This window comes from Panthera onca, chromosome D3 (assembly GCF_046562875.1).
Source record: "Panthera onca isolate mPanOnc1 chromosome D3, mPanOnc1 haplotype 2, whole genome shotgun sequence".
Taxonomy (NCBI): Eukaryota; Metazoa; Chordata; class Mammalia; order Carnivora; family Felidae; genus Panthera; species Panthera onca.
In genome coordinates this window covers 16,074,422-16,093,536 of record NC_138350.1, presented here as the reverse complement: position 1 = coordinate 16,093,536, position 19,115 = coordinate 16,074,422, and the positions used below count along the sequence as shown (strand labels likewise).

The window sequence follows — 19,115 nt, the reverse complement described above, 5'->3', positions numbered from 1 at the left end:
TCTCTCTCTCTGCCCCTCATGGGATTCTGTCTCTCTCTTGCACCCTCTCTCTCTCTCAAAGCAAAACCAAACTAAACAGAAAATCTCAGACAAACCAAACCCAGTGGATCGCCCCAACTGTATCCCTGATGCTTTGCAGAGTCTAGCCCGAGGTAAGATCAATTCACGTTTGTTGACAGAATGGCGAGCAGGAGATTTACGTATGTTTCCTAAATGGATGGATGAAGTTCGTCATCAAGGAGTTAATAATCCAAACCATGAGCCAGACTTGCAGAAGCCTCTGGAAGCCCTTGACCCCATTCCATTCTGGCCCAAGCTCCAAGGTCCGGTAACAATCATAGCGTTCCTGCTCTCCGGCCAGGGCCCAGATTCAAGATCAGGATCCAGGCCCACCCTCCTGTCTGCACAGAAAGGGAGGTCAAGGCCGTGGGCAAACAGCCAGGACAGCAAGTCCAAAGACCTAATTCTTCTGGACCTCTAGGCCAGCCCACCCTGGGCAGCACTCAGCTGCCCCACCTCGGGGCCCCACGTCCTGATTCTTATCCCGTCCCAGCCCTGTTATCTGACCCCTCCATCCAGGACGGCGTATCTCCCTCTTTTGGTAGCCTACAGAACCAGAAACTCGAAAATGCTTCTCGGGTTTTATTTTTCTCCTTCTTTCATATTTTCTTTGTCTACTTTTTCTGGGCCAATCAACCCTCCAACCTTATCACGTTCTGAAAAAAGGGGCTAATCGTGTCCTCTGGCCAGGTGGAATGGTTTAAACTCGGTGTGCAGGCACCCCTCAAACACTCAAGTCAGGCTTCTATTTCAAGCCTGTTGTAATGAGAATTGTATATTATGGGATCATCCGGGAGCGTCTTGTTTGCCTGGCATTGCTCTTCTGTGATCCACCCTTTCATGGCAGGTAGCCGGACCGTGTTCCTTTTTACTGCCGTGTGTTATTCCACGGTGCGACGGAACTTCCCGTCCCGTGGCTCTTTTACCGTAAAGCACATCTGGCTACATTTCGGCTTTTTCACTCTAACGGTGTTATTATATGAGCATACGCATATCCTCACATACCTATCGTGACAGATTCACCAGGAAGTAGAGAATATATACATACACCCTGATTTTTGTGGAGTCTATCGTCCCAAAGTGGAAAAGAAGATTAGAGGCGGTCTCATGCCACTTCGGCAAACACTGCCAAGTGGTCTTTCAAAGCGGCCGAGCTAATTCACGCTCCTGCCGGCAGTGTATGAGGGTCCTCGGCCCCCCTTTTGTTTATTTTTTTTTTAAGTTTTACTTACTTTGAGAGAGAGCGCGCGAGGAGAGGAGGGGCAGAGGGACAGAGAGAGAATCCCAAGCAGGCTCCACGCTGTCCGCACAGAGCCCGATGCGGGGCTCGAACTCCCAGACGGTGAGACCGTGACCTGAGCCGAAACCAAGCGTCGGATGCTTAACTGGCTGAGCCGCCCAGGCGCCCTCAGCCCTCCTTTTAAATTTCAGGGAATAACCACACCCTTTTGCTGCACCATGTGGCAGGTCTGGAGTGTGAGCCCAGCAGGGGGGGCTCGGGGGTGTTGTGACCCTCACCCAGAGCAGACAGTCCGGTAGAGGCAACACAGGGCAGTTTATATCGTCATTCAGCGCTAGAATCACAGACCCTGAAGGGCTGATCCAGAGTCTGGAGAGCTCATGGCAGGGGAGATCTGACCCGGTCTAAGGGAGCCCCAGAGGAATTCTCAGAAGCAATGCTTCAGCCAAGACGCAAAGCAGGAGCTGCAATTAACCAGGTGAAGAAGGGTAGCGATGGGGAGGGAAGCATGCCGGCCAGATGACACAGCGTGTGCAAAGGCCCCGAGGTGGCGGAAGGGAACGAGGTCTTTTCAGGAGCGAGGGAAAAGAGGGCCAGAGAGGTGAAGAAATTTTCCTGAGGTGACACAGCATGTTAGCAGCAGAGATGGGTCTAGACTCCGCAGCTAAGGGGTCCTTACACCCATCGGTTTGGTGTATATGCCCAACTGATTCCCTAAGGAGGTAGGCCCCTCTCCGAAGAGCCACGACCTCTGGATGCACACAGGCTGGAGTTCAAATTCAGCTCTGCGTGCCCTCACTCTGTGACCTTGGCAAATCCTCTCACTGCTCAGGGCCTCAGTTTCCACACCCGTACAAAAGGTGATCGTGATGGTAAAGCCGCTAGCCTCAGGCTGCTGTGAGCAGAAAAGGGCGTCTGTGCTGGGAAAGGGCCTGGTATGTAGTATGTAGAAGGAGCAGAACCAGCTCCCAGGAGAAGCTGAGCTTTGCTGAGTACCTACTCTGCGCCTGACCCCTCCTTAGGAGGCAGGAGCTCCGAGGATCCCCGTTACCGAAGAGAACACAGAGACTCAGAGAGGCAAAGCGACCTGCCCTCAGTCACACAGCAGAGAGTGGGAGCCAGGATTGAATCCTGCCTCACCTGAAGGAACGGCGGTTGAATTACCTTCTCAGCCTCTGCAGGGAAAGGTTTATACCAGGATATCAACAGTGTGAAGCAGGAAATCAGAGAGAACATTAATAATCTCGGGCAGCAAAATGAACCGCGTCTAAGCGGCTGTTCTCACAGAATTCCATCCACAGAGCCTGTTACAAACGGTGCAGCTCACAGTGTAAAGGTCCCCCTGTGACCATCCAAGGGGATGCTGAACGTGCATGACCCCGGTTTCCAGAACACCGAGCCGGGTGTGTCTTCTGAGGTCATCCACAACACAAGCTCTCTACGGTTCAGGCAGGACAGGCTCCGTGTCCCCTTCGCTGGGGACACCTGACTTTACAGCACGGATCCAAATACACCCACAGACATGCTTGTTTGGTCTGTCCTGTGTGTTACAATCAGTATTTCCTACTATATGAAGGGACCATGAATTTGACTAAAAACCTGTATGTTTCTAATAACTTTACAAATAGCATTTTAAAATCTAGGACAGTAACTGTGCTTTTTTTTTAATTTTTTTAAATGTTTATATATTTTTGAGAGACAGAGCACAAGCGGGGGAGGGGCACAGAGACGGGGAGACACAGAATCCAAGCGGGGGGGGGGGGGCAGGAAGCTTCTTTGTTTGCATATACTAATAAACATGAAAATTATGTTTAAAAAATAAAATAAAATAAAATAAAATAAAATAAAATAAAATAAAATAAAATAAAATAAAATAAAATAAAATAAAATAGAAACATCTGAATTTGGTGGCCAACATTTACAACTGGATGAATTTTGCATAAAGCCTCGGAATCCTCTGGGCGCCTGGGTGGCTCAGTCGGTAAAGCATCCGACTCTTGATTTTGGCTTGGGTCATGACCTCACGGTTCATGGGTTCAAGCCCCACATCGGGCTCTGCGCTGACAGTGTGGAGCCTGCTTGGGATTCTCTCTCTCCCTCTCCTTCTCTCTGCCCCTCCTCTGCTCTCTCTCTCTCTCTCAAAAAGTAAACAAACTTAAACAAACACAAACCTTGGAATTCTCTTGGAAAAAACAGTGGAGACAGGTGGCCACCCAGGGCTCGGCACTCCCCTGAGACAGTGGGCTGGGACTAGAAGCAAGAGCCTCCGATGACAAAGCAGCTGGTCTCTGCTTCACTACTATCCCTCTGCTCTGTCTCCTTCCCATGGGACCCGCCCGCCCCTGTAGGGGTCTGCATACGCGACCCCTCCCCACCTCCCCTGAGCCATCACAGCTTTTGGCTGGTCAAGTGACACAAGAGGGGAACGTGTTAGGGACAGTGGCTTTCAGAGACCAGAGCTGGAAGGGAAGGGACAGGTCCAAGGCTCGCAGCGGTCAAGGGGACATCCAGGCCGAGTCTCCCGGGCAGGGGTGTCCCCATCACCCTAACTACTTGCAGAGCGCCCCCACCGCCCCCACCCCACAGCTTCTAGAATCCCGTGCTGGTGGCAATCATCGCCATGGCAATACTAACGCGAGTCAGCACATACCGAGGACCTCGCGTGCTTGAACTCACTTCAGCATCCCAGCAACTGGTGACAAGCTGTCTACCAAGAAGTCATTTTAGCCTGCCCAGCATTCACTTCCCCTTCTTCGGTTCCCCGGGTCCTGATTTCCCTTTGGGGACCCATCCCTCTCCCCCCCGTCGGTCTTTGTGGCTTAGGAAGCAGCCAAGAGTATCCGCCCCACCCCCACAAGGCTCCAGGGGTCACGTGACTTAGATTGGGGCCAACTTACATGTCTCTGTTTCTTTGGCCATGGTGACTGGCCCCAGGAGGCCCCAGGGCTCAGTTCCAGCACTTGCTGGAACTGGGCTTGCAGCTGGCACCATGTAAACATGGAGACACTGATGGGCATTTGTGCCCAGAAGACAGCCAGAGCCTGCCTCAGTAGGAAGCGCACACAGAGAAAAGGAGAGCCAAAAAACCGTGAGGGAGGGAGGGAGGAGGAAGAGAGAAAGAGAGAGAGAGCAAGGGAGAGAGCTGTAACACAGTTGAGCCCCTGGACCCAGCCACACCTGAAGCTAACCTGCTAGTTACACAAGCCCAGATGTTCCCTTTTGTGCCTCAGGGTAAGAATGTAGTGACGTTTCAGTTGAATCTTCTGTCTCTTACGACCAAAAGAATCCTGGTAAGTATAAACACTAACGTTTTTTCCATTTTACATGAGGGACCAATTGCAGGCTAAGGGGATTGACGTAAATTACCCAAGGCCACACAGCTATGAATGTGTGCTAACAATGAATTTGAGCAAGATTTTGCCCTAAACCTAAAGCACTTAGGTCAGAAATCTCACGGGTCTCTTACGGCCGTCCCCGCGCCGCTCGGAGCACCGAGTTAAGGATTTTAGGGACAGTGTATGCGCAGAGCTGCTGGGAAACTGTGTTGTGTTGGGAAGGCCAGGAAGGGAGGGGCGGTGGCAGCATGATGAAATATATAATTATTATTTAAATCAGTTCAGATGCCATAAGGAGGAAAATCAAAGCTTTCCGTGGCATTTCCCCAGTGCCATTTTTAATTCTATCTTATCAAGACACGGCTGGGATCTGTTTTTCAAAAAGAAAAAACTCCTTTAATTTAAAAAAAAAAAAACAAATTCTCTAATAAAAGTTAAAATAGCCTATAGGCCATCAGGTGACAATGGAAGGAAGACGGGGCATTTCTGCAACTTAAAGCAGATTAAAAAACTAATTTGTTGACTCTTTTTTCCAAAGCTCACCTCTCCCTTGGAAGGCTGTGTGTTTTGCATAATGAGGCTGAAATCCTGAAATCACTGGTGTCCGCTCAGCTCCCTCTTTGTTGGGATTTCAATGGGCTCCCACCTCACATGGGGGTGCGGGGTTTTTCTTGCAGCTCTGACCAGGATTTAACGGAATCATTTCACACTCTGCGCTTAAAATCTTTACAAGGCTCTCCACTGCTAGAAGGATAAAGAACAAAACACATACGCAGTCCACAAGACCCTGAGAATTGTCCACTTACATTGTGTACCAGCTCCTCCCCACCCTAAAAGGCCCAGCGTCCATGTCCCGGGTTCACGCCACTCTCCTTCCTACCCCAGGACCTTTGCACATGCTGCTTCCTCTGTCTTCCCATCCTTCGCCTGGTTAATCCTGCTCAGCCTTCGGATCCCAGCTCATTTTTCTCTTTCTCAAGGCAGCCTTCCTTTCAAAGGCCCTCATCTGTGCCTTCCCGGTGTCGGGCACCTTGCCTCCTGACAGTTACTTTGAATTGTAACCATATGCAGGACAGCGTCTTGTTTTTTTCTCCACTGCCTTCGCAGGGCTTGCATACAGCAAGTGCTCAAATAAAAACTTGTAGAGCAAACAAACGGGTGAACCCCGCCGGGGGTCGGCATGCCACGGATTCTCTCAACACCAGGACTTCCCTTTCCTGCATCCACAGCCCCGACCCATCTCCTCCCAGCTTGTCTCAAAATCTGCTCGCACGTCCGCCTTTGGGTGTGCATGGCGCCCGAGGCAGGAGACCAGGCTGAGAAAGACTATGGGCTCTAGGGTTGGGTCCGCGTTCGAGTCCCGGTTCTGCCCCTCTAGCCTGTGCCTTGCTAGATTCGTTGTTGTTGGATGGTTTGCCAGTTGGAGTCACCTTCCAGGGCCTAGCACAGAACCGGGAAGCTCTCGTGTGAGGTAGGCACCCAATAAAGGAACGCCACATAAATGAACGGATGCCCAAATGTGCTTTCGAATGGAAGAGGATGCTCAAGTTCAAAGAGAAAAACTTGCTGGCGATGCCCCAGCTGGTCTGAGGAAAATGCAGCAAATGGCAGCCTCCTTTCCCCCACGGGTCCTGAACAGAGGCCCAGGAGACACCTAAGCTACGCCCACGTGAGCAAACGACTTGTCTTCTGGCTTAGATGATCACACCGTGTACTTACTAGCCACCGGGCGTGATCTCGCTGAATCCCCGTAACAACTCATCCCAGCCGGCAGGGTCGTTCCCATTTCAAAGATGGGGAGACGGAGGCACGGTGCGCTCAAGCAACTTGCCAAAGGTCGCCCAGTGGGTAAGTGGCAGAGCTGAGAACCGAACGCAAGCCTGTTCAACCGTGCAGACCAAGGTCTTGGTCCCTACTCCAAAATCAGACCGGAGTGAGGCAGGCTACAGGACACGGGTGTAGAAGGTGCTGCTGTCGTTCTCTGGGGCCGTGGCATCTACTAGGCTGGCTCATCACCCAACTCCATCCCAGTGTCTTGTGCTGGAGGGTCTTTCTGCAGGCGAACCACCCGACAGCCAGAACCCCGCCTCGTAATGCCCCCGCCAGCCTGCTTTCTGCAGACGGCTGGCTCCCGAATGAGATACACGCGACGGAAGCAAACGTCCCAAGTCGGACGCCGAGCACAGACAGAGGTGCTCTGGTTTTTCAGCAGCAGCGTTAGCCCGTTTGCAGCTGCGCACCACCCCCCCCTTAAACAGATGAGAACACTGAGGCCAGAGATGGAACCGCTCACTGGCTGTTGTTAAGAGACCAGCACTGGAACACCCAGATTTGCCTGGGTGTTTCAAAGAGTGTTTATTTCCTGAGCTCCCACCATGTGCCAGATAGTCTTCTAGGTACGGGAAGATGTCACTCACTCAACACCGTAAGAAATGAAGAGTTCCGTCTCAGAGAATTTTCAGACACCTGAAGCATCGTACACAGAAACATTTACCAGTTAACCACGGGGACTGAAGTATTTTATACAATGAATGATTCTTCACCCTTCGCTCTGCCAACCGAATGGGGCTCACTGGTCCTTAACGCCATCACAGAAGCCAGCACCTTTGCTGTTCTCCGATAGGCCACACGGTGTGACACTGAGTGGGAGAGAAGAGGACAGAAGGGGACAGAGGATTCCAAGCAGGTTCCAGGCTCTGTGCTGACAGCAGCGAGCCTCACGCAAGGCTCGATCTCACAAACCGCGAGATCATGACCTGAGCCCAAGTCGGATGCTTAACGGACCAAGCCACCCTGGCGCCCCTTCATGCTCATTTTTATAATCTCTTCATCTGTACCTTGTTCTCAGGCTGCCAGCTGTCACTCCTGGCTGCGGTCACCATGTTTTCTCTACCCACCCACACACGTCCAATCTGCTCCCTCTAGAGGCTACAAGTCTGGGAAATCAGGTCACCGAGCTCGTCAGAATGGTGTGCAAAGTATGAGTAAATAGTCTCTGAGCGAGAAATGCTGGCTCTTTCCTGATAGAGACACTGTGGCAATTGAATGGGATGCCTTTCTTGTTCTATTTTTTTATATAGCAGAGTTTCCAGGAAATACGGCCGCAGTTATTACGGTGTTACGCTTAAAAGCTTTATGAGAATGAAAGCAAGTCCGATGGTTCCAGAGATTCTGGATTTTCTCTTTGTCCCACAAGATGGGCATTCAAACGACAAAGAACCCAGGCCATTCGCTCATCAATGGACACCTTGCGCAGGGAGACATCAGGGCCATCCCGGCACAGTAGGGCTCACCTTGGGGACAATCTAAGAGAAGGAGAAACACGAATGTTCTGCCATCTCCAGAAACTACATGGTTCATCATGGCAAACGTCGTGTGGCCCCAGCTTCCTGGAGGTCCAGGGGCTGTGAATCTGCCAATGCACACAGTCCTAGCACCTCAGGCCCATGTGAGTCAACTGCCCTTCAGTGTCCTGGTGGGGGGGGGGGGTGACCCTCTGGCCATGCACGGTCACTCACTCCCACCCAGGCCACAGCCTTGCCCACAGACCTGCACTGGCCATCATCAGGCCTGTGAGAACGGAGCCCGGTCTGGCTCGTGACACGCCCACGTTAATAAATCACAGGGAAGAGAAAGCAGCCTGCCTCTGAGGGGTTCCTGAAATAGCTCATCGCCTCCACCTGGGAAAGCCAGTGGCCACACAGCAGAGGGGGGACACAGGAGAGGCCGGGCACACAGGTTTTGGGGTCAGACAGACCTGGGCTCAAACCCCAGCTCTGCCCCTTACTGGCTGTGTGACCCTGCTAAGCGAACGAACCTCTCTGAGCCTCCGTGTTCTCACCTGAAGAGACAGGGGTCCTTTAACTCACAGGACTGACTGTCACAAGGACTCGGTCAGAGAACAGCAGTGAAGCTCTGATTCACCCTACAAACGGAGGCCAGGAGGATGATTCCCATTAGCATCACCATCATTATTCTCATCCTCAGGAGGGTCCGCAGAACAGGATCCTGCAGGACAACCCTGGAGCAGAGGCATAGCCCCTGCGCCTACGAGAAAGAAAATGGGACCATCAAAGGCCTTACTGGTAAAGTCCTTAGCAATTACGTATCATTCCTCTCCCATTCTCCAGATGGAAAAACCGAGGCCCAGAAAGGGGAAGAGACTTGCTCAAGGCCACAAAGTCAAAGGGTGGCAGAGTGGGGACCCGGATCCTTCACTTCCCATCCGGAAGCCCTTCTCGTCACCTGCACTCGCGGGGCTACACAGAGAATTTAAAGGAATCAGCAACCTTAACAATATACCTGGGAGCTGTGCTAGAAACTTGAACACCTGGACGTGAGAAGCACACGGGGCCGGGCCCTCCTGCCGCCTAGGACTCCAGGATGCATTTGTTGGAGTTGGAGGTGAGAAGAGCACCCAGCTATACTCCAGTCGCCAGGTATTAAGACCCTAGTCACCTGCTTCCCACTGGCCCTGGAGTGTCTTCCCTTCTCTGGGTCTACATCTCCCCATCTAAGAATTCTCCAAGCTCATAAACCTCTGGAGGTGCTACCCTCTTCCTGAGCCCCTGGAGGCAAGCCCTATGTACCACCTGATCCACAGTGATTCAGACAAGTGCACTGACTTCTTGCCTCCCCACTCCTGGCTGACGCCCAGGACCCTGGCTGGGCTTTTCAGCTCGGAGGTCGGCAATTTTTTTTCCTGTAAGGATCTGATACTAAATATCTCAGGCTGCACAAGCCATATGGACTCTGCCACAACTACTCAACTCGGCAGTTATCGCCGGAAAGCAGTTATAGACAATGTATTAACGAATGGCTCACCTGTGCCCCAATAAAACTTTATTTATAAAAGCAGTCGGTGGATTGGAGTTGGCCTGTGTTTACCAAGCTCTGTTCTAAATCGTTCCAAGTGGGGTCCAACACCTCCTCTAGGACTAAGGTAAGTAGCTTTTCCTGGTTTGCATGGGATTCTTCTGGTTTTGGCACTAAATCCCGCCTCCTGAAATACCTCACAGTCAGACAAAGACGGTTATTACCCGTGACCCCTGGTTTCGGCTACCTGGGCATTACTCTGGCTATGACATTCAACTGTCTCCTCCATAAGAAAGAAGAGGAAGAACACGAGGAAGAAAAGATACCGTTTATTGGGGTTTCCCATGTGCCAAGCACAGTGTGAAGGACTTAGTCAACATGACGACCTTTGATTTTTCAACAGGCAGATGGGAGGGCTGAAGCTGCTCCCAGGAAGAGGTCAAGACTAGGCTGGATCCCAGTCTCTTCTGCCTCTTTCCTCCTCTCCAAACTGTAGGCGCCTGAGGACAGAACTGGGGTCTCTTACCTCTGTATCTTCTGTGCCCAGCACAGAACAGGACAGTTGTAAGATTCTGAGCCAATACGGATTATCAGCAATCACGGACGCTGAATGAATGAATGTGGGAATGAATGAATGAATGAACAAATCATTCCTCGATCCAGACAGACCCTTCCCACTTCGATGACATGATTCATTCCTGCCTATCCAACCTCCAGGTGCGTTAAACGGAAAAGGCCAAATGTATGCTATGCCGTCAGTCCTGTCGAAAATGCCTGTGGGCACTGGGGAGGCACTATGACATCATCGTCTTTAAACACGTGTCTCTGGGGGAGCCTGCTTGGCTTGGTCACTTCAGCGATCTGCTCTGAATGTCAGCTCTGGTCATGACCTCATGGTTCACAAGATCAAGCCCGGCATCGGGCCCTGCACTGACAGCACAGAGCCTGCTTAGGACTCTCTCTTTCCCTGTGTCTCTGCCCCTCCCGCTTGCGCTCTCGCTCCGTCTCAAAATAAATAAATACGCATGAAAAAGATTTTTGAAAAAATGGTCTATGACGTCGGGGATCTGGGTGCAAATTCCCCGGATGCCTCTTCTGGGCTGTGAGATGGGGCAATCTGTGGTAGATTACAGGAGAAGACAGTAACAGAAAACTACCTCCCAGGGCATTGGGGCATGATGTCTGGTCAGCACTTCCCAAAACATCATGTGTCATCATCCTTATCACCGCTGAGGTTGAGATGAGCAGAAAGCAAGGTAGGAAGGGGGATATCCACGGTCGGAAGTACAGGTATTGATGACGCAGCGAAAGAGGAGGAAATACAGACTGCTGGTAACTGCATCGGTTAGCTACAACCACAGTAACGGTGCGTAACAAACAACCATAAAACCCCAGGAACGCGCAATAAGGAGCACTGACCTCGCTAACCCGCTTGTGGCCAGCAGGAAGGAGCTTGGCTGAGCTTGGCTCTTTATTGAGGTTTGGGCTCAGGGTGGTCGGACTTGTGTTCATTCTGGGGCCAGGCTGAGGGGCACCAGCGGCCTTGGGGGAGCTCTTCCCTTCGCCACGGCAGAAACGCACAAGGCCCCTCGAGACCTAAGCTTGGAACGGACCCGCAGTCACGTCCACCTCCCGCTAATGACCAAAGTCAGTCACGTGGCCAAATCCAAAGTGAAGGAGCACCCTGAGGGAGAAAAATGGCAGAGCCTCACAGCTAAGGGCAGGGGTACAGGCCACTGATGCTTCTATACCCCAATCACCAAACACCAGCCAAAGCTCAGAAAGGGGGCCCGACGCTGGCCCTGCCCTCCTCACCGGCTTCCTGTCCTGCCCCTGCCTATCAGCATGTGGTCAAAATCTGGAAGAGACCCCAAGCGCTCAACACTTATAGTCCTTGGGGACCCCATCCCCATCTTCCCAACATCTGGACCTGCTCCGGGGAGCCATTAATCTCAGGCAATTTCTTTCCTCACTTGATTTGTTTATTTAAGGAAAACAAGTTGCTCCTAATTAGAAACACTGCTGTCGAGACGTTCAGTGCATCCTAGGCTGCCTATTTTCAGACCTTCTGCCTAAAATTATACCTGCGCTCTTAACATCTGTGAGTTTTTCAGCAACCGTCCTGAGCGCGGGCTTTGGGTGAGAGAGACCCGAGGTGCCGGGGGGTGGGGGGGGGGGGGGGGGCGGTACAGGGACTTCAGAGCAGAGGCACTTGAAAAACTGCACACACAACGTCACGACAACCTGCTCGGAGCTGGCACAGATCACTGAAGCAACACCTGGTGGGTGCACAGCACAACACGGTCCCAACTTGGGGGGGGGGGGGGCAGGGCGAAGAGTGGTTTTATTGTTTTTTTACTGTTTTATTTCTTTTTGAGAGACAGAGTGTGAGCGGGGGAGGGGCAGAGAGAGAGGGAGACACAGAATCCGAAGCGGGCTCCAGGCTCCGAGCTGTCGGCCCAGAGCCTGACGCAGGGCTCGAACTTGCGGACCGTGAGATCACGACCTGAGCCGAAGTCAGACGCTTAACTGACTGAGCCCCCCCAGGCGCCCACAAAGGGCAGTTTCAAAGGTTCAGAGATGTTTTCTGTTGAGAAGCTCTTGGTAGTGCTTACACCCCCCCCACACACCCTTGTGGACACTCAGACATATCTACAGAGACACACATGCTCAGAACACACACACACACACACACATACACACACACACTATACACACAGAAATCCTACCAGCCCCACAGACAGGAAAATACACCCCAGGCACACACACACTCAGAAACTCACTCATACACAGCAGATGTGTGCAAAAGGTACACCGCAACCCCCCAAACACACGTTCAGAGACACCTGCACACGGACACACGCTCAAATGGACGCTGCAACGAACACACCAGTACCGACCCTCAGAAACACACACGTACACGCAGAGATACAATCAGGTGTGCAATGCCACACACAGGCACACACGCCCTCAGAGATACACGCATATACACACGGGGATGCACAAAAAGTTTACCCTGCCACACACACAGGTAGACACCCACAGAAACACACACAGACACAGACGAGCTCACAGAGGTTGCACCCCAACAACCAGGTCCACACATATACACAGAGTCGGGCAAGTGTGCAACGCTGTATACACACGTGCACAGACACAAAGGCACCCTGGAAGACGTGCAGGCTCTAAGCGCGTACCACAAGTCCACACCACATCCTTGCACACGCGTGCAGGCGCTCACAAACACCCACACACACAGGTGCAGGCAGCTCGCACAGCTGCTAAAGCACGTCGCACCCAGGCAGACCTGCCTGGCCTCTCCGATGCACACATCGCCACACAGACCCGCCAGACCCGGGTGTGCAGCCGAGCGGCCGGGCACCTGCCCGGTCACAGACACACGTCCAACTCGTATACACCCAACGGCTGCATGCTCCCAAGTGTGCACACACACCCACGCTTGCTCTGACTCACGCAGGCACCCGTTCCCTCGCAGGCACATGCACACACACACACACACACACACACTCGTAAATCCACGGACATGCAATCTCACAAGTACACACCCAGCCTGACACTATTCACATGCGCACACACACGTAAGGTTTCTATGTAAGTCAGACTCCCGTGAGCCCATGTGCACAAACCTGCGTGAGAACGCACTCGTTTACACACGCGCTCACACACGGCATCAACACACACACACCCACGTCCTACTCCGCCAAGAAAACAAACTGCTCATTAGAGTCCTAAAAGTCAAGGCCACGGACTGAGCAAGCTCCCTGCAAGAACTGCCTCTGCCCGAGTCCCTACCGCACGCCCATGAACTCACTCTGGGGCGGCTGAGGTGAGGTCTGCCTTCCCTACCAGCGGGCTCAGCATGGACCCAGGGGAGCCCTAGCGTGGGGAAGGACACAGATGTCCCAAGCCTCGGAACCAACTCAGAGAGAAAGAAGACTGACCCATCTACTGCATTTCTCCGCAATCTCAGAAACCCTTCTCCCTTACCCCACCCCCACCCCCCACCCCCCCACACACAGCACTTTCCCTGGCGCAGCTGTTCCTGTAGGGAACAGCAGCTTCGCCTGTTCCAACAGCCTCAGCAGACCGGGTGCCTGACATCCAGACGCACTGAACTTCCTGGCCCCGGGTCCCTACACAGCCGCAAAGTTGAAGCCATGGAGACAGCTTACCTCCACCTTCTGTTGTCATGGCGACGCAGCAGCTGGGTGCAGGCATCCCTCCCAGACCTCCCCGAGCTCCCCTCTAGGAGCTGCTGGCCCAGCTGAGCTCTTATGAGGAAGCAGTAAGGGGGTGGGGATTGCAGGTGTCAGCTGATTGGAGAGAACAAGGGCCCTGCCCCCCCCCCCCCAGTCGCCATCACCTGGCGCTCAGGTGGGACGGGGACAGCCTCCCCGGGGAAAACGGCACCCGCGTGCTCGCACACGAGACCCGAAAACAGACAGCCCTGCTGCTGCCTGCCCGTGTCCGTGGAGCCCCAGTCCTCACCAGACTCTACAGTAAGCACTTTCCACGCACCATGTCGGTCCCCCACCCACACCCTTCCTAACAGGAACAGGGAACTCCCCGCCTTACAGAGACGGCCGAGGTTCGGAGGGCGAAGTGACTGGACGCACTCAGACGCCTCTTACACACCGAACTACGTTACGGGGTTTTGAAAACCTCATCCCTGACGAGCGCTCAGGGCCGAAGAGCGTCTGCACTAGGACCTCCGAGGACGCGTGAAATCTCTCCATCTTGCAGAGGCGGCAACCGGAGCCCAGGGACGTCTAGCGATTTGCCCAAAGTCACACAGCAAATGGACTGCAGTCTGGCAGCTCCGTCTTCTGACCCACAGACGAGGCTGCCCTGGGCCAGCGAGCACCAGCCTCTGACCTCAGGTCTCCGCAGCCCAGGGAGGCAGCTCCTAGCAGGGTCCCAGGTCAGAATCCTAAGCAAGAACAGAAGGTCCTGAGACCCCTACCTCAAGAACAGTCCCAGCATCGCACAGCGATGCCATTCCCCGGAGGCAGAGGCCCAGCCCAAGCAGGACCAGCGAACTATTTCCACCCTTCAGGTCACAGTCAGAAGCACTTCCGTCCATCGAGATGACCCGAGCCCTAGGCTGTAGCCCGGCTAAGAAGCACGATGCATCTAGAAGGCTGTGACCACTGGGGTGGCTCCAAAATGATCCTCAGAGACCAGGTGGCCTCTGTAGACCATGCTTCTCATTAGGAGGAAGAATAATCTGGCCGAACTCATGAGCTATGTGCCGGGCTCGGCAGAGCCTCGAGGGATCTAGATTGTGGGGGGACTACCCACTTCCCCAGAGCCACAGATGACGATGCCAGGAGCCTCTACCCAGCTGTCCATTCCAGCCCCTTTTCCACACAAAGTTGGTCCCTCCCCAGGCTCTGAATGGTCTCATTGAGCGGCCCAGGTAACTTCCGCCGTCTTTTGCTCATCTAAGGAGCTGCAGTTAATGGGAGGTGATCCCCACCTCTCCTAGTGTATCCGCCAAGGAGAGGAGTTTCTTCCTGGGATGACACTTGGGGCCGTGGGATTCTGACTGCGTGGGTCCCCCTGTCCCCAGTCCTCTCCTCGCCTCCTGACACACACAGGGCAGGAATGGACAGAAGCAAGCCTGCAAAGCACTCACACAAAGCCCGTCCCCTGGGCAGCGCTGGATGCCGGCCAGGAAACCGCATGCACCCCAGCATCACCGCAACAAGCACCTCGTAAAGCCAAACTGGAAACATGACCAGCTCCTTCTCCCTCGGTACTCTGAACTGGCCGAGAAAGGGGGTAATTCGTGAATTAAATTAAAGGGGCCCACCGCCTTCCCCGTGGCCCAGCTGAGCCTGAGAAGCCTCGAGTGCCTGCCTGCCTGCCTTTGGGGACCCATTGGGATGCCCGCAGGAAGGCCGCCCGGAGGAGCCGGAATGTCCCACCCTCTGCCAGAGGAGAGAAAGTTTGTCATTTACCAACGCTGGGTTGTCACCACTCGCTCGGCTTTTCGCTACACACCTGACTCCGGGCGCCGAGCCCCCAGCCTGCGGGGAAGCGGCTGGACCTGGAAGCCCGGTCTGGGGGCGGCAGGAATCTTTCGCAGCAGCTCGGCGCCCCGCTCCCCTCTGGAGCCCTCCCGCCCGGTCGGGGCGCCTCAGTCCTTACCTGGGGTCGCGGCCACTTGCAAACTCTGCCAGCGGATCCCAGCAGGCGCCGGGGTCTCCCTCCGCGGCTCGCGCGTCCCGCTCGGCGCGCCCGCTCCGTGGGCGCCTTCCCGGCTGCCAGCTGCTGCAGTGGCATCAGGGAAAGCCGAGTCCGGATTTCCTCGCTGGCCGCCGAGCCCGCTCCGGCCGGGGCCCCGGGGCGGGGGGGGGGGGGCGGCTAGCTCTCCGGGGCCGGCGCGAGGGGCGTCCTGCGCGCCGCCAGCGGGAAAGTGGAAGAGTGTGCGTCCTGGATTGCAGCAGCGGCGACAGCGGCGGCCGGGGGACGAGGAGGCGGTGGCGACGCCAGCCGGCGAGCCGGGGAGGCGGGCGGGCGGCGGCGCGAAGTGGAAGCCGGGCTCCCGCGAGCCTGGCGCCCGGGCGGGCGGGCGGGCGGCACTGCGGGCGCCCCGCGCCGCGACGAGGCCCCGCGCGGGCACCCGGCCCGGGGAGGGCGAGCCCGGGGCGCGCCGGGCGCGGGCGGCGGCTGGGCGCGGGGCTCCGGCCGCCTCGCCTCCCGCTCGCCGCCTCGCTCGCCGCCCGGACTTCCCGTCTCCGGCCCGAGCTCCCCGCGCCGCCGCCGCCGCCGCCGCCGCCGCCGCCGCCGCCGCCGCCGCCGCCGCCGCCGCCAGCAGCGCGCCTCGACCGGGCGCGCTCCTAGCGCGGAGCCACAGCACCGCCGCCGCTTAACTCCTTGCGTGCCACCCGGTCTTCCCGCAGCCGCCAGGCCTCCCGGCCTCGGTCTGCCCGCCTGTAAAATGGGCTCGCAGACCCGCTTCCGGGGTGGTTCGGAGAATTAACGGAGCCGATGAGGCGAAGGGCCAAGCTGCTGGCATTGAGGAAGCGCCAAATAGCTGGCAGAGGGTTTGCTCCTGCTGCTGCTGCTGCTGCTGCGGTCAGGAGGCTTCGCAGGTTACCTTGCAAATAGCAACTGCCACAAAGGGCAGTTGGGTCCGTTGGTACTTCGTCTCTTGTTTTTACAGGAAGTAGGCTTACGCTGTGTGACCTCGAGCTGATCACTTACCCTCTCTGAGCCTGTTGCAGAAGATTCCTTCTGAGCTCTGTGACCCTGGGTCTCAGCACCCCTCTGAGCCTCTGGATCGTCCTCTGTAAAGTGGGAGTGATAGAGATACTGCCCACCTTCAAAGGAACTCCAGCAAATCTCCCGGAAGGGAGCTGCTGTCCTGGGAACCACCATGGAGAGAGAGCCTCCTAAATGCCAAGCACCTGGCCAATGTAGTTTCAAATACATCATCGCCTTAAGTCATGGAAACCGCCCTAGGAGGAAGCTAGTTCCAAATCCAGTTTTTCAGATGAGAGATTTGATTCCCGCCCCCCCCCCCCCCAGGGGGGTTAAGAAGTTCACCCGAGTTAGCTCGGTGAGAAGGTGTCAGAGCTGGTCCCTGGACCTTCTGACTCCAAAACCAGTATCTGTTAAGCCTGGGACTGAAGGGGAAGCCCTACCATGGCCTACTGTTTGTTGGGAGTGGCAGCAGGAATTAGCAGCTGCATCACTTTAATCAGAGCACATTTTTTCCCAATTAGAAAATTAATTCTTGTCTGATGTAAGTATTTCAGAAAATAGCAAATCACGTGAAGGAAAGGAAGTCAACTCTATTCCCACCATCCAGAGGTAGTGATTAGTAAGATCTTGATGGAGCTCCTCGGATCTCGTTTCCATACCTGCACGCAAAGGCGGTTGGCGCAAAGGGAATCATCCCGTGGGCACCATTCTGCATCAGGGGATGGGGAGTGCAACTCATGAATCCTCTGCTAAGGCTGTACCCCCCCCCCCCCCCGTTTCCCCCAACCCCAACAACTCCAGATGCAATTACCCTGCTGCTCCAGTAAAAAGCCTACCAGGGGGGCACCTGGGTGGCTCAGTCGGTTGAGCTCCTGACTCTTGGTTTCGGCTCGGGTCATGACCTCCAGGTTCGTGAGTTTGGACCCGGAATTGGGCTCCGAGCTGATGGCATTGGAGCCTGCTTGGGATTCTCTCTCTGTCTCTCTCTCTCTCTCTCTCTCTCTCCCTCTCTCTCTCTCTGCCCCTCCCCACTCATTCTCTCTCTCTCTCTCTCTCAATAAATAATTTTTTAACAAATAAAAGAAAGCCTACCAGGCTGGAGATTGGGGCATCGGACCCAGTTACCACTGGACAAACCCTGCTCTGACACCTTCCATTCTCCCACTGCTCCTGTGCTCTTAGAAATCCAATTCACTCATTTGCCTGGGGTGCTGACACTTCGGAGGTCACACACACCTCCTAGCCTGCCCAACCCCATCTGGAGCAAAGCATTCCCACCTGGCCAGCCCCAGAGGGACAGAGGCAGGACAGGGTCTTAAAAGTGCAGGCGACCTACATTCACATTTGGCCTCTGTCCTGAGCAGCTGTCAACTCTCAGAGCCTCTGGTTCATGTCCACAACCTGGGACGGAACACCAACCCCCTGGAGTCGTTGCGAGGATTACATGAGATAAAGACCAGCAGACGCCCAATTCACAGCAACTGTTGCCAACAACTGTTGAGTCCTTCCTAAGTGACAGGCACAATTCCCACTAATGCTTCCCAAGCACCTCAGGTGATAGGTATTGGAATTAGTCCATTTAGAGAGGAGGAAGCTGAGGCCCGGGGCGATGAAATCCTCTGTCCAAGGATGCACGGCAAGCTCATGGCAGAGTTTCGATCAGACCCCAGCTCTTCTGGCCCCTGCCCACCCGGTGGCCAGCACGATTCCAAAAGGCAGAGGCAGCACCTTTCTCACGTCCTCCCGGTTCCTCCCCAACTCAGATCCCCCTTGCTCTGTCTAGGGGACAAACCTCCTCCTAGCCGAGGTCTAGGGACTGACACCTCGCCAAGGTGAGGCAACTGACACCTTGCCCACTGCAAGGTGGTGGAGATCTGGGGAAAGCCCTACTGCTCTCCAGCCGCCCCCAGTCCGGTGCTACCAAAGCCCACTTCCCCCTACCCCTCCCGAACCCCCCTCAGGAATGGGCATCGGGCCCGTGGAGAAGCGGAAAGAGACTTGGAATCAAACAAGTGAAGTTCAAGTGCTAGGCAAGGGTCTTCGGGTTGGGCACTCACCCTTTAGAGTCGGCTTCGTTGTCCACGAGAGGACGGACAATGTCTTCCCCGACTCTTCCTAGGCGTCTGGGAAAATTATGCATTGGAAACCACTCTGAGAGCGGCACAATCTGTAGACGCGTTAACAGTGATGTTAGAGTCTGTACAGGGATCGTCACACAAGCACATAAGGACAGAGCATCGTGGCATTTTGTAGCAGTGAAAAGTGGGGGGCTCTGGAGACAAGTTTGTTTTCCTCCATACAGACGTCCAGTTGACCCAAAACCATCTTTTGGAAGAAGTGCCTTTCCCCCACCTGCCCTCTGGGGTCAACGCAGTCAGAAAGCCCATGCCACCATGTTGGGGGGTAGGGGGAGAGGGCTGCTGGTTCTGCTT

General features: G+C 54.8%; 1 protein-coding gene across 3 annotated transcripts in view; it reads right to left on the bottom strand.

Annotated features, from left to right (window-relative positions):
• Window positions 1-16,972, bottom strand: part of WSCD2 (WSC domain sialate O sulfotransferase 2) — a 115,386-nt gene extending 98,414 nt beyond the window's left edge. Inside the window, exon 1 of one of the 3 annotated variants that reach the window (XM_078435705.2) lies at window positions 15,625-16,972. The gene's annotated coding sequence lies outside the window, so the exon portion shown is untranslated. Of the gene's footprint in view, window positions 1-13,643; window positions 13,760-15,624 lie in introns of those variants that run through there. The other 2 variants (XM_078435700.2, XM_078435701.2) reach the window with 2 other exon arrangements.
• Between the last annotated feature and the right edge of the window lie 2,143 nt (window positions 16,973-19,115).